Source organism: Palaemon carinicauda, chromosome 37 (genome assembly GCF_036898095.1).
Source record: "Palaemon carinicauda isolate YSFRI2023 chromosome 37, ASM3689809v2, whole genome shotgun sequence".
Lineage (NCBI taxonomy): Eukaryota > Metazoa > Arthropoda > Malacostraca > Decapoda > Palaemonidae > Palaemon > Palaemon carinicauda.
This window is the reverse complement of record NC_090761.1, coordinates 72,034,464-72,036,963: the sequence shown is the minus strand read 5'-3', so window position 1 is coordinate 72,036,963 and position 2,500 is coordinate 72,034,464. Positions and strand designations below refer to the sequence as shown.

General features: G+C 24.2%; 1 protein-coding gene across 1 annotated transcript in view; it reads right to left on the bottom strand.

Moving 5' to 3' along the window:
• LOC137629390 (cytochrome P450 2L1-like) overlaps nucleotides 1-660 on the bottom strand; it is a 16,561-nt gene extending 15,901 nt beyond the window's left edge. Inside the window, exon 1 of the mRNA XM_068360637.1 lies at nucleotides 541-660. The gene's annotated coding sequence lies outside the window, so the exon portion shown is untranslated. The remainder of the gene's footprint in view (nucleotides 1-540) is intronic.
• Nucleotides 661-2,500: the final 1,840 nt, after the last annotated feature.

Sequence of the window (2,500 nt, the reverse complement as noted above, 5' to 3'; positions counted from 1 at the left end):
AACGTTTTATAATCTAAAATAGTTTTAAAAAATGAGTAATAACATTGTTACTATCTGGTGGTTTTAGAATCTAAAATAGTTTTTTAAAAATTAACAATAATATTATGTTACTATCTGGTGATTTTAGAATCTAAAATCGTTAAAAAATGAACAGTAATATTATGTTACTGTCTGGTGGTTTTAGAATCAAAAATAGTTAAAAATGAGCAATAATATAATAATAATATCTGGTAATTTTGGAATCTAAAATAGTTGAATATTTAGCAGTAAGATTGTGTTGATATCTGGTTTTTATGTAACTATTTATACACACTATTAATTGACGTATTTTACCAATGAATTCGTGAATTAAAACGTTTCTTTAACTGTATTCACTGACGAAGATATTCGTTCAACACAGTAATACAAAAGTAACATCTATAGTCGAAAGTAACATTGATTAACTTAGCCTAAAACTGCATGTTTAGATTTATTCACATTATCAGAAATGTTTAATTATTTCATCTAATGTAAATAGCAAATGATATTCTGAATACTCACATATTAGCAGAAATCACAGAGCTCACAGAGCTGTTCCTCAAGATTCCTAGTTCTTGTAATGTTTGTTCGCACAGTTGTTTACTGGGAATGTAATAGTATACCACTGTCTATTATCTTTATTGGTAACTATAGAGACACGCTGCCCAAATATCGTACGGCAACGTGCCTGCCAGTGGTATCTATTGCAATAATTATTATGCTAGTAATATATTGGATTTAATATGTTCAAGATTCCTAGTTCTAGTAGCGTTTGTTCTCACAGTTCTTTACTAGCAATGAAATAGTATATCACTGTGTATAAGCTTTATTGATAATCAATACAAACTGCCCAAATATCGTACTGTAACGTGCCTGCCAGAGGTATCTATTGCAATAATTGTTATACCAGCAATTTATTGGATATACTGGTAAGCAGGTCTACAATTAACCTGTGCAAATATAAATTCAAGATTGAGGCACGCTTATGGTCTATCTATTACCATACTTATAACATTACGTAAGGCATTGCAATTAAAATGTTATTTTTTTTTTTTTTTTTAGCTACGCACTTTCTTTACTGCATTAAGTCTCTAAATCAATGAAGAGTTTTAGGACAACGATTCTGATAAGGAGCAAATTGATTTCATATTTGTTTCAATGAATAACCAAAGAATTTTTTAACGATATATTTTGAATAATGTTGATCTTTATTTGCATTTTTTGCAAAATATTGTATAAGTTCGAGTCTATATCTTTATATCTTTAATAGAATAATGACGCAAATAATGTAAGTTTATAAAATTTAGTTGTATTTTCATAATAAAAGATATATAACTATGTGAATGTTCCATCTATTTTATGTTGATTTTGATTTATATATTTTGCAAAAGGCCTTAGAAGTTCGTATCTATATTTTTGAAATAAAATAATCAGACAAATGATATAAATTAATAAAATGTAATTGTATTTTTTTATAAAAAGATAAAAAACTACGCAAATGCTCCAACTTTTTTATGTTGATTTTTCTTTAAATATTTTGCAAAATGCCATATAAGTTCGTATCTATATTTTTGTAATAAAATAATTACGCAAATAATGTAAGTTAATAAAATATAAAATTAATTTTTATTATAAAAAGATAAAAACTATATAAATGTTCCAACTTTTTTACGTTGATTTTTATTAATATATTTTGCAAAATGCCTTATAAGTTCGTATCTACATTTTTGGAATTTCGCAAATAATGTAAGTTAATAAAATGTAAATTGCATTTTTATTATAAAAGATAAAAAAAAAAAACTGTAAATGTTCCAACTATTTTTGTGTTGATTTGTATTTATATATTTTGCAAAATGCCTTTCGTACCTATATTTTTGGAATTACGCAAATAATGTAAGTTAACAAAATGTAAATTGCATTTTTATTATAAAAAAAGATAAAAAAACTATGTAAATGTTCCAACTATTTTTGTGTTGATTTGTATTTATATATTTTGCAAAATGCCTTTCGTACCTATATTTTTGGAATTACGCAAATAATGTAAGTTAACAAAATGTAAATTGCATTTTTATTATAAAAAAAGATAAAAAAACTATGTAAATGTTCCAACTATTTTTGTGTTGATTTGTATTTATATATTTTGCAAAATGCCTTTCGTACCTATATTTTTGGAATTACGCAAATAATGTAAGTTAACAAAATGTAAATTGCATTTTTATTATAAAAAAAGATAAAAAAAACTATGTAAATGTTCCAACTATTTTTGTGTTGATTTGTATTTATATATTTTGCAAAATGCCTTTCGTACCTATATTTTTGGAATTACGCAAATAATGTAAGTTAACAAAATGTAAATTGCATTTTTATTATAAAAAAAAGATAAAAAAAATATGTAAATGTTCCAACTATTTTTGTGTTGATTTTTATTTACATATTTTGCAAAATGCCTTATAAGTTCGTATCTATATTTTTGTAATAAAAT